The sequence below is a fragment of the Spinacia oleracea genome, chromosome 4, assembly GCF_020520425.1.
Source record: "Spinacia oleracea cultivar Varoflay chromosome 4, BTI_SOV_V1, whole genome shotgun sequence".
In the NCBI taxonomy this organism is placed as follows: Eukaryota; Viridiplantae; Streptophyta; class Magnoliopsida; order Caryophyllales; family Amaranthaceae; genus Spinacia; species Spinacia oleracea.
This window is the reverse complement of record NC_079490.1, coordinates 92,698,851-92,710,447: the sequence shown is the minus strand read 5'-3', so window position 1 is coordinate 92,710,447 and position 11,597 is coordinate 92,698,851. Positions and strand designations below refer to the sequence as shown.

The 11,597-nt window shown below is 40.8% G+C and overlaps 1 non-coding gene across 1 annotated transcript; it reads right to left on the bottom strand.

Moving 5' to 3' along the window:
• Positions 1 to 282: 282 nt before the first annotated feature.
• LOC130460393 (small nucleolar RNA R71) lies at positions 283 to 388 on the bottom strand. The gene has a single exon (XR_008920271.1). It is a non-coding gene; the product is annotated as a small nucleolar RNA R71 (small nucleolar RNA).
• Positions 389 to 11,597: the final 11,209 nt, after the last annotated feature.

Sequence of the window (11,597 nt, the reverse complement as noted above, 5' to 3'; positions counted from 1 at the left end):
ATCTCTACCTTGCGGGTGTATATTGAGAGATCCCCACACCAGGGATCACAAGGGAACCTACGGCCGTCGTGGTCAAACATAATTGCACTCCCTTTATGTCACGATAACCGGGTTTTGTCAGTTTTTCTCATTGTCGTTAAAAACTGAATGGCGACTCCTATATTACTAGTCAATTGGGTGTATACTCACAGGAAATCCAATTACACTTGATTGAATAAAAAGAATCGTCACACCCACGAGGGACAAGGTCATGCATTAGCCTCGCGCTTTTTCGACCCCCTCACAACCGGCACAAAATTTAATCCTTCGAGCAAAAGCGTGATGAATCCCTATTTGAGGCTTGGGATCGATTTAAGGAATACCAAAGGGAGTTCCCTCACCACGGAATATCTAAATGGCTCCTTCTACAAACTTTCTACTTGGGACTTAGCCCAACCTCCAAAACAAGTCTTGATGCGGGGGGGGGGGGGGGGGGAGGTGGTCCAATTATGAATAAGACGGAGGACCAAATCGAGGAGATAATCGAAGATGTCGTGCAAAACTACCAAGCATGGCATGTGGGGACTAGGAATTATGATAGCAAGGGGAAGTATGAAGATGGCAAGGGTTCGGCTTTCGCTTTGGAGAAAGCCAATATCATTGAAAAGCTTAGCTCAGGACTTCAGAAGCTTGAGAGTGCTCCAAGTCAACAACCATCTCCATCAACAATTCCTCCACCATCGGCCACCCTTCTCACTAAGGGGAAGGGCAAGGTTAGTTCCTACAACACAATGCCTCTTGATACATCTTTTGGTGATATTTGTGGTGAGCATGGTCATTTCCCTAGCATGTGCCATTTATTGCATAATGTCTCATATGTTGAACATGGCTCTCCTTATGAACAAGAATTTGATGTGGAATATGCAAATTCTATGAATGAGAGGCCTAGATATGATGGGCCCCTGAACCCAAACTTTAATAGACAAGCACCTAGAGGCCCTCCTATGCATGCTTATCAAGGTGGATCCTACCAAGGCCAAGGCCAAGGAGGAGGGTTTGATAATCAAGGTCGGGTTAACTATAGGGTGCAAGGCTATCAAGGCCAAGCTTTGTATGGTCAACCCAATGGCCTAGGTAATCAAACTCAATACAACCAAGATAGTTATAACCCAAACCACCAAGGTGGAGGGGGTTACAACTACCAATATGGGCAATATAGGGGATCTTCTAGTGGGGGATATCCATTGAATTCGGGAAACTAATATGGCAATTCCCAATATCCTCCTCTCGGATTCAATGCACCTAAGACCTATGGCACTCAATTTCCACCTAATCCTACGGGATTTGGTAATGCTCCTCCGCCGCTCCCGCCTCTCAAGTCTAGTCTTGAGGCTCTCATGGAGTCGTTTGTGGGGGCGCAAGCCAGGAAAAATGTGGAATTTGAGGATGGATTCAAGCAATCCAATACTCATCTTAAGATGATTGAAACTCAGCTATCTCAACTTGCTAGCACCATCAAGGAGCATCAAGTGCATACTAGTCTCCCACTCCAAGGTCAAGCACCTCTTAAGAAAATGTATGCCGTTGTGACTAGGAGTGGGAAAATTCTAGATGATGGTGCTAAGCTAAGTGAAGCTTCTTGTTCTAGGGGGGAAGAGTCTAAGGGAGTTGAGTCTACGGACTATGATAATGGCGAAGGGGAGTCTCACGTTGATGATGTGAGTGATGGTTTGAAGCCAACGGAGGCTACTCTTCTACCTCTCCCTACTCCCAAACTCCCCTATCCTCAAAAGTTTGTTGGAAAAAAGTTAGATGATCAATTTTCTAAGTTTCTTGATACGATTAGCAAGATTTATGTGTAATTGTCTTTCACCGAGGCACTTAAGCAAATAGCACATTATTCTCACGGAGAATTGTAGTGCCTTGATCCTAAGCTCGTTTCCCTCAAAGCTCAAGGATCCCGGGAGTTTCTCGATTCCTTGTAGCATTCAAAAGCTAAAATTTGATAACGCTCTTTGTGATTTGGGGGCAAGTGTGAGTATTTTTCCATACAAAATTTATGAGAAGCATAATCTTGGTGACCTCACCCCTACCCCTATGTCTTTACAACTAGCCGATCGCTCAGTTATGTTCCCCTTGGGTTGGGTTAATAACGTTCCCCTTGTGATAGGGAAGCTCACTTTTCTTGTTGACTTTATTGTCTTGGACATCGATGAGGATGCCCACACCCCTCTTATCTTAGGAAGGCCATTTTTTGCCACGGTAGGGGCCCTTATTGATGTTCAAGGTGGTCTTATCACCTTGAAGGTGGGAGACGCCAAGGCTAGCTTCAAGCTTCCTAATGATAATGGATGTTGTTATAAGATGAAGAGTTGCATGAAGATAGATATTATTGCTTGCATTGAGCATCATTGCATACATGCTAACCCTTCTAACAACTCTTGTGTTTTTAAGTTTGATGATAAGCTTGCTAGGAACAACTTCAATGAAAAGAAGGTTCTTGTGAGCCCCATGGTGTTGGGCGATGCCTTTGATGATGTCACAACCATTCTCAAGACATTCGGGATGCATCTAGATGATGATGGAGCACGAACTTCATCTTTCAATAGTAAGCACCCCCAGGGCATGAAGGCCAAGAAAGGCAAACAAAAGCCTAGGGGAAGTTGGTTTGATGGCATCTCTATGAGTGGTGGTTTTGCTAAGATTTTTGTGCCCGAGGAGGCAAAAAGGAGCTTTTTGACTTGTGACGATCCAAAATTCGTTTCATTTCACCCCCCATGGGGGGTTTGTCAAGCTAATGACGTTAAACGAGCGCTGCCGGGAGGCAACCCGTGTATTGATATTTTCTCTCTTGTGCCCCATGAGTTTTGGGGGGATTCGTCAAGATAATGACGTTAAAAGAGCGCTGCCCTGGAGGCAACCCGATTGTCTAACTCTTAGATTTATTTTGCTTTTGTCTATTAACTTTTTATTTTCTAGCTTTATTTTTTTAGGTGAAGGGATCGCACAAAATCTGCCATTTCGGGTCCTGTGCGATCGCACAACTTAGGTATGCGCTCACACACGGTCTGGTCTGCAGATTAGTTGCTAACACTATTTCTGTGCGATCGGGTTAGTATATGTGGGCTCGCACCAAAATCTTGTGCGATCGCACGTCTTAGGTGTGCGCTCGCACACAGTCTGGTAAGTTGATCAGTAGCTAATACAATTTCTGTGCGATCAGGTAAGGGGTTGTGGGCTCGCACCAAAATCTTGTGCGATCGCACGGAATTTTCGTGTGCTCGCACAGGCCTGGGTTGTCAGAACTGCAGTTTTTAATAATTCGCGAATCCCTTCTAACACTTTTATTTCATTCGACTTCTCCTCTCTCTCAAACACCATAAACTCTCCTCTCTTCTCCATTCTCACTCCTCATACTCCAATTCTACACCATTCTTGCTTGATTCCTCACACTAATTTCACTCTCTACCTCTTCACATTCACAAATTCATCACTATTTCAAACCTAAGATCTCAAATTTTCATATTTTCAGAAAAAACCGCCCAAAAGTTAGGGTTTACTCTAGAAATTTCAATTGGTCACTTTTGGTGCATTTGGAGCTTTGGAGATTACTTGGGATTGATCTTTGTTGCTTCTTCTACTATTGGTGACGATTTCTTCCCCTTACTTCTTCATTGTCATTCTATTATTCTCCATGTTCATGATATTTTTGGAAATTTCTGAATTTGTGATTTTCGGTTAATTAGTGATGCATGTTTGTTTATGTGTGTAGTCCTTAATTGTTTAGAAGTGTTAAGCATGCTTAGTTGTTTATACTTGATAGATTCTAGACTCTTGGTAAATTTTAGCTGCATTTTTAGCTTGTTTGTTTTTCTTGGATGTGGAGTAGTATTTGGAGTGCTATTGATCGATTTGAACTTCTTGGAGAGCTTTTGTAGTGTTTTGGTGTATGGTTATGTTGGTTTGTAGACTAAATTAGTTTTTTCTTTTGGTTCGTAGTTGGTTTATGTTTGCTTGTTTTGTATATATATTTCATCGTTAGCTTATCTTGATGTCCAAAAGATCAAAGAAAGGTCCCAACGCCCCTCCCAAGAGGAAGGCCCCAACTCCTCCAGACCTTGAGACTTACGGAATTGAGTTCCAAGAACAAAAGTCTTGGGATTATTTTGCCGAGTTGTCTAAGAGGGCCATCTGTCCAACCAAGTTCTACCACAAGAAAACTATAAGGGACTTGGGGATTGAAAAGGAGGTGGATACATTGATTTCGGGTCTTGATTGGGAGGAGTTTGTGCAAATGAACGCCAAGACCTACAAGTGAGTGACCTTGGAGTTCCTAGCGTCGGCTAGGAAGAGCGTGGTAGTTGAAGATGAGGAAGAATCGGTTGAGTTGAGATTTCAAGTATTCAACAACCGTCACACTTTGACGCATAAAGAGATCAACGATTTCTTCTCCATTCCTTCGGACAAGGAACTTATCACCAACCCGGTGAGTGAATGTTTGGAGTCTTACGAAGAGCATGGTTGGTGGCGCTCTCTCACTGGCGAAAGGGGAAATTTTGTTTCCGCGTCGGCAAAGTTTTCATCTTTTCAACACCCGGTCGTCCGATATGTTATCCGGCTCATTATCTACACCCTATTCTGAAAGAGCTCTACCGGGGCCTTGTCGCGCACGGAGCTTGGTGCCCTTTGGTTGGCTACAAGGGACGATATGGGAACATTGGATTTTGGCCAACTTCTTATTTCAAGGATCACAGATGTCCGGAATGCTTATTCGGTTAGTGAGGATATCCTTCTTGTGGGTATGCTCACTCTCCTCTTGCGGGCTCTTCCGAACGATCCTTTTGTGGATGATCTCAAGGCCTTGACACCCATTCCTGATGGTGAGTTCTTAGATATCGAAGCTATGTTAAATGCCAAATTGATCAAGTACAAGGACAAGGAGGATCATTATGTTTGGTGTGCCAAGAGTTCCGATTGGTGCGTTCTTCCCGATCGGTTCCTTACCTCATGGACTCCTCATATCCGCTACTTGATTCCCTGTGCTCCCCAATTCTCTACCGCTCGTGGTCCTATTCCTCCTCCTCCGCCTACTTCAATGGCCATGGAGCCTCCCCTCCAAGAGGGTGGTACGTCTTCTTCCTCTCCTCTCTTTAATTTTAATGGATTGCAATCCACTCTTGCGGCTATCTTGCAAGGGAAAACGAAGCAAGCTCGTACTTTAGCTTCTCTTGCCCCTCAAGAGAGCCGCGAGGTGGCTTTTTATGGTGATTTTGACTCGTCTTACTATGGTAGGCGGGTGTATGATTTTCACGTGGACAAAGGGGATTTTGAGCCCTATGTCAACTATCCATATCATCCACCCCAACAAGGGCCCATCCCTAGTTGGAACGAGGATCATACACCTACCTACCCTTATTGGACCGGACATTCCCAACCCAATGTCACCCCCCCTCCTTCGTACCCTCCTTACGATTACTCCAAAATGGGGGGGAGTGACTATTGCGGCGACCCTATGTACCCCACGCCTATGCCGGATGAGCGGCCTAGCGATTGGCCCGTGGGATACACCGGGTGGCCCGCAGGTTACTTTGGCGGTTGGGATGGTCCTAGAGGAGAGCCTCACCAAGGCAATTACCCCCTTGAGCCCAATTATTCTTGGCCCCCTCATTCTGATGCCTCGGGTCCCGATGTGGACCCCAACTTCAACTTCACCCCTTTCACCGACGAGCAAGCCCTTGCCTATCGTCGTGCCCGGGATGAATATTGGAGGGAGTATGATTGGAAGGGGAAAGGCACCGGCCCGAGTCTCTCTTAGGAGCCACTACACTTCTCCCCTGTCTTTTTGTGTGATGGTATGCTTTTATTTAGCTTGGGGGGAGAAGTGAGCCGTGCGGGCTAGCTTTGGGGAGTTGGTCTGTTGTTGGTCTTTTGTTGGTGGTTTGTTGGTTCTTTTACCACTTTCTATGGTTGTACATACATGATGATCTATTGATGATTGATAAGCGACATAATGTCGCTCTTATCTTAGGATTTTAGTTCATTTTATTAGCATTTTATTATTATTTTTGCTTAGTTTTATCGTTTTTAGTTCGTTTATCGCATTTTTGCATTAATCGTAATATTTTCTCGTCTTGCGTAGATTTTAGTCGTTTTTGCTTTAAATGTGCCTTTTGTGCGCATTCTCATTGCGTAAGGGTCATTTTGAGTATTAACGTTTTAAATATTGTGTCATTATGCTTGACGATGTTTAATATGATTTTACGATTTGCAAAAGTGCGATACGATTTAATAATATGCTCTGCGATTTAATAAGTATGCTAGGCGATTTCGATAACATTGGTTATTCGTTATTTGATGAATGCAGCGATGATGTTTCTTTGCGCAGCGACGAAGCGAGCCATGAGCATTTGAGTGGCCAGCAGCGTGGAAACAGCCCAGCTAAGCAGCAAGAGCAGCGCGCAACACAAGCAGCCACAACAACAGCCTCACGAACAGCAGTGCACTTGCCTTTGTAGCAGCCTCTTGTGCTCACCAACGAGCTCCCTTGAAGTCCCTGTAGCAGCTACAGCCTTGCAATCACACATGTAAACAGCTCCAAACATCAAGCATCACACTACAGCAGCACTCGAGTAGCAATGGCACGCAAACAGACCAGCCACAGCAGCGCGCAACAGAACTGCCAGCTACAACGTTGTGCGGTCGAACAGCCAGTCTGTGCGGTCGCACAGGCCTGCTGTGCGGTCGTGGTACAGAGCTTGGGCGCACAGATGGGCAGAATGTTTACAGTATCTCCTGATTTCTGTTGTGCGACCGAACACGAAGTTGTGCGATAGAACGTACCCTCTATTCGACCGCACAGCTGCGCGGGTTTGCTTTTATAAAAGAGAATTCGCAGCATTGTTTCGAAGATGTAGTCAATTAGTTTCACATTTAGAATTTGATAATTAGAATTCTAGAGAGAATTAGATTAGGGCTTAGATTAGAGGTTAGGATTAGGATTCTTAGCTTCAAATTCTTCAATTCTTAGTTGATTCAAACTCCAAATTTCAGATTTCTTTTCTCTTTCATTTGAGTTTTGTTCTTCATTTGTGTTCTTCAATTTTGATGCAATTTCAATCATTCAAGGTATAATTCTTACTTTTCTCTTTAATTTGTTCTTTCATTCTTTTAATGCTTCATTAATTTCGTTTAAGCTTTAATTTCATTGTTGATTCTTAGATTTTCATATTTTGAATTTTCTTGACTTTTCCCCCAATTTTGATATTTGAATTTTCTGATTTTTGTTGATTCAATTAGTTTCATTAATTCAATTAGTTTCATGATTAAGATTAGTTTTAGTTTAATCTTAATATTAATCATGCTTATTGAGGAGTCATAGTCTAGAGATTTGGGTTGAAGCCTTGGGAATGAATTTGGGGAAATTGTAGGGAAATTCATGTTGATGTTGTGATTAAATTTGATTTGATGCTAGGAATTCCATGACTAGTGAATTAGTAGTTGCAAATGCTAGTTCAATTAGGATTGATTGGAGTGCTTCATTTTGATTTGGCAAGAGATTGTGAATCTCTATGTTGCATGTGAAGAGTTGGTTTCAATTGCTAGCTGTTTAGTTGTAGGATTATGCGAGAGCTCTTCCTAGATTAGAGAGCTAAGCGCGTTCTATCCGAGAGGTGGCGAGCGCGTCATTCGTTGCTTTTCCCCTATTTGTCAAGTCGTTGCATAATCAATGTGTGTTGACCTTGTCCTTCTCCTAATTCAACTTCCATTGCCGATTCCCGAAACCTCTAGAGTTTCTTTATTTATTCATATTTGATATTTTTCTTGCTTTCATTAGATTCTTACATAAACTCATTTTCCATTCGAACTAGCTTTTGAACACATTAGATTGAAAAGTTAAACATATTCATTCTCTTGGGACGATCCCTATGCTTGCCGCTATAGCTCATATAGCCGGTTAGTTAGGAGTTTATAAATTTTGTTTGATAAGGTGTATTTGTCAACGACCGAAAATACCTATGTCAATGATTTAGGTTTGTTTTGGCAATTTGGCCCTCGTCTACTAAATTTTTCTTGATTCTTTTTTAGTTTTTCTTTTTGGTGCGTTTTCTTGGTATGGATTCAATTCTTCCACCTTTGCCATGCCCGATGATATTTTTGGTGAGTTCGTTAGTTATTCCGGTTCTTTGCGGGACTTGCTCCCACGACATCTCCGGTAATATCCTTCTAACTCACATGCATTCTTTGGGATTGGGCATTATTCATGTGGGGCATTGGTTGGATGGGTAGTTGTGCCCCTCCTTGTTTCGTTTTAGGCCTTGAGGACATGGCCTAATTCGAGCTTGGGGGGAGATTTTATTGTGTGGTTGCCATTATGATTTTCATGTCATTGATTGCGTGCATTTGTGTGCTCTTGTATATATTTTCTTGTTAGTTTCTTTGATTTTAGGTTCCTTTTTGTTTTCTTTTGTTTTCCTTTTCCTTTCTTATTTCATTTTTCATTCTTTTCTTTTCTTTTTCGTTTCCTTTTCCTTTTTTCTTTCCTTTTACTTTTTTGAGTTCCTTTTTGTCAAGGCAAGTTTTTCTAGTTTTTAGGATTTATTCTTGATTCGGGCATAATAAAATTGGAACTTGTAGGTTAGAATGCTTTTATTCCTAATTGGTAGAGGTGTGCACGATTTTGAATGTCTTGGTTCGAGTCTAGGATTTGGGTGTAAAGGTAGTCGGTTAGAACTTTGGATAGCATGAGTCTTGAACCCTTGGTTTGTGGTAAGATGGTGTCGTTCTCTCTAGTGACTTGAAGCCGAAGAGGATAGTATTTGCTACCCATATGTGAGGATCTTATTCTTTCTATCCCAATTCTCAAACACAAATATTGAGTGGCATGGATCCTTGGCATTGACTTTCCAATATCCCGAGTTTGACTTTTTCCTTCTCGAGACCGCGACCGAACTACTTTAGGGGACGATAGAGGCATTTCTTTCGGTGACTATTTTTATTTTTAGTTAAGGACATTATTTTTATTTTCCTCTCATATTTTTGTTTGCATTTACCCCCTTGCTAGCCATTTGGGCTTTTCCCCTTCATTTCTTATAAGGTCATTACAAGTCGATTAGCCTTTGTTTTATTTCACCCTTAGAAGTGATAGTGAAGCTATAGTAATTGTGCTTTGTGGTTTTGAATGTTTATGCAAATAATGAGAAGTGATGGTTGTTGGTTAGAATTGAAAGTTTGGAAAATATGTTGTATATATTGAATAAGAGGCAAAAGCAAAAGCATAAAGTTTAGAAAAAGACAAAAATAGAGAAAAGCAAGGCAATGAGAAAAGTTTTATTTAAAACACAAAAAAAGAGAAAATCAAATCAAGAAAAGTGCAAAAAGAGTATAGTTTAGTTTTGTTGTTGAATAAGCTTGGGGTGCCCCAAATAAGTGGTGTGAATTTGTTTTGGTTCTATTTGCCTGAGTAAAGTTCATTTTGTGCTTCACTTTAGGATTGAGCTCCAACTTCCAAATTTATTCCACACCCTTACCCCTAGCCTATACGTTTCACCATAAAAGCCCTCTTGACCCTTTGAGTTGAGTCATTGTCGGTGGAGGGAGGAATTGGTCAAATTTATGGAGCAGGATTGTCGTGCCGAGATGTCGAGTAGCCTTCTTTCCTCTCTTGTAATTCTTGTCTTTTCCGGCGCCTTAGCGGCGTCACGGAAAGCTATCTTTGAGGGTGAATAGGATCTAGAGAGTTGACGCGGTAAGATCGGTTGAAGGGGGATAGATAAGTGCAATTCCTTATTTATCTATGCTTCACACTAAAATATTTCACTCGACTTAGGACATTGATTAGCGTGCATTCGTTTATCGATTTAATAATATTTGCATTCTTTTGTGATCGTTCCATAATAAAAGCCCGGTTCTTGGATTTTGTAGTTTTAGTTTGTTTTATTTTCTTCAGTTCAGAATTATTTTTCAGCTTTATGCTTTGAGTTTTAGAGAGAGAATTTTTCTGAATTCTTTGTTTCAAACACTTGCAATTCAAATTCTAGTGATAAATTCAAGTTCAATTCAAGTTTGCTTTCAAGATTCTTCAAGCTTTGAGTAATTTCTCTTCACTTCAATCCTTTCAATTTTTGCTTTATTTTCCTTAATTGCTTTGATAATTGAATTTCGGATTTTCTTTCTAATTTGATTTCAATTGAATCCTTGGAAATTCTAGCTTGATAACTTGTTTGCTTGCAATTTCGTAATTCTTTTCAATTTCGTAAATTCTAGCTTGCAATTGCTTGCAATTTCAATTGTTCCATTAATGAGTAGTGAGTAGTCAATTGTTAGGGTTAGGGGTGATACTTGGGGAATGATTGGGGGTGTAGGGTTAATTTGTAGAATTGATGATGTGATTAAATTGTGACTTGCAATTTTGGATTTCCATGTTTGATTGGTTTAGTAGTTGCAAATACTATGCTTGTCATTAAAATTGGAGCTTTCTTCATGGACTTGTCAAGAAATTGAGAGTCTATGATTGAATTTGAAGTGGCTAGTTGATTTAGATTCCCATCCTAGTTCTAAGGTGACGCGAAAGCGTATTATTAGAGTTAGAATTGGCAAGGTTCGCTAACTGAGAGGGGTGTCAAACCATAATTGTTGGTTGCTTCCTTAATTGGCGGCTCCTTTGGGGCTCGTTTGCGGTGATGGACGTGGGCCTTGAAGACGGACCCTGCTCCCTTACGTTTTTTCAACCTGTATTATACAAATTTCTAGGGTTACGATCCAAAAACCTACATGAATGCAACAATTAATTAAAAGATCTAATTAAGAAAGTTATTCAAAGTGAAAACGATATTGGTTGCTGCATCATTTCCGGCAGAGACCGATGGCGACGGTGGGAAGCAATTGAGGATGGAGTCTAACCCTAGAAACCGAGAGAAAAAGCGAGAGGGACGCGATTTGGTGAGGGTTGAGGAGAGAGAAAGAGTGAGAGGGGGAGAGAGGGTCAGCATTCAGCAAGCAACGAAATTAGGGTATTTTAGTAATTTTGCTTGCGGACACGAAAAGTGTGATTACCAAATTAACCTCAGCTGTTCCTTTATATAATAGAGATTCACACTTCATAATAATATACTACCCATCTCCCCTTTCCGTAAGAGTTTTCTATCTTTGTTCCCATCATCTTTATATTATCTTGCTCATTCGGATTGTTAGCACCCCCTCCCTCCGATGAATTCGACCCTAGATAGAATTTGTCCAAAATAATAACCTAATATTGTTGACATTGTAACCTCATCGTAAAGACTTATTTAAAATAGTTGTTTATGTACTTTAAAAGCTACTTTAACAATCAATACGTAAACCAATTTTTCCCTCATGAAAATCTGATTATAAATATATATGTATCATAATTATGAGTTAATCATGTTTCAAATCTTTAATATATATATATATATATATATATATATACATATATATATATATATATATATATATATATATATATATAAGGGGAGTTTTTTGGAGAGCATTTAGAGCGTCCATGTAGGATTTCCACGTCATCCCATATAATTAACTAATATTTTAGATTTATTAAAAAAAAATTAGAGTCTTGCCATGATTAATTTGGTAGATAACATGAT